Source organism: Anarrhichthys ocellatus, unplaced genomic scaffold (assembly GCF_004355925.1).
Source record: "Anarrhichthys ocellatus isolate YVR2014 unplaced genomic scaffold, GSC_Weel_1.0 scaffold25, whole genome shotgun sequence".
NCBI lineage: Eukaryota > Metazoa > Chordata > Actinopteri > Perciformes > Anarhichadidae > Anarrhichthys > Anarrhichthys ocellatus.
Genome location: NW_022280055.1, coordinates 6,413,452 through 6,414,710, shown reverse-complemented (window position 1 = coordinate 6,414,710; position 1,259 = coordinate 6,413,452).

Sequence of the window (1,259 nt, the reverse complement as noted above, 5' to 3'; positions counted from 1 at the left end):
CTCTCTCTCTCTCTCTCTCTCTCTCTCTCTCTCTCTCTCTCTCTCTCACACACACACACACACACACACACACACACACACACACAGATAGCACATTGTTTAGTGTTGTCCAACATCCTGGTTTGGCAAACATCAGTAATAGACGCAGCAATTATGTTTCATTGGGAGTAATTATTTTCCTTTGTTCGTAGTTAGTGTGTATTGGCTGGTATTTTTTTCAACTCATGTGTGTGTTGTGTAACGTGTGTGTGTGTGTGTGTGTGTGTGTGTGTGTGTGGCGGTTGAGTACTTTGCCAGGTATGTCTTTCTGGACAAAGTTGGTCAACGTGATATTGTCACGAAACTTTCCATTTGTGTAAGTGAGATCATAATGAAGGCTGAGTTTGAAGATGAGGCGTGGTCCGAGCAAGGGGCCCAATCCCCCCCCCCCCCCCCCCCCGGTGTGATCACTATATGGTGTCCAGTCTTACTCATATTTTCCTTTCCTGTTGTCATGATGTCACCCCTGTTTCTGTCTTTGTAGGTAAATATATGTTAGTTTTATCCAAAGGGTGTCGTATAGTGAATGGGTGTGTAGGGAGCTCCTCGGTTGCTTTGTGTAAGCACGAACACTCAGAATAGTTCTCAGAATTAGAGGCAGTTCTGGTGAACTCCACCCCAGTTCTTAGTTTTGAGTTTACCCTCAATAATAATGGCAATAACATAAAAGACTTAAAAATCATTAGAAAGTAATCATACTATGTATGTAACCAAGGTTACATACATACAAGGTTGTAACCAAGCACATTTTTCACTTTGAAGCCATTGATGCCTGTGCTTTATCTTGTTTTATCTTGTATATATTTATTTAATGTCTTGTTTTTTTTAAATCGTCTTGTCTTAATGTTTTTATACACTTTTTAACTGTTGCTGCTGTACTGATGAGTCGCCAACTCAATTTCGTTGTATGTTCGTACGATGACAATAAACATCCTCATCCTTATCATACATATTATCAAAAGTGAATCTTAACTCAAGTGCCTTTCTGGGAAAACCCTGAGGTGTTGTTGAAGCAAACAAGACAGTTGTCTTCGTTGGTGTGACGGACAGCTGAAGGTCTTGAGATGGGACACCTGTCTCTCACGTTGTTGTTCAGTTGCTGTGAAGATAAAAATGTCACTCTGCGTCTCCTTGTGGTTTTGTGAACATCACCGCTGATGTGTTGGGTTGTGTTCGTACAGGAGGTTCCCCTTTGCTCACAGACGGGCTAGGTGACATGA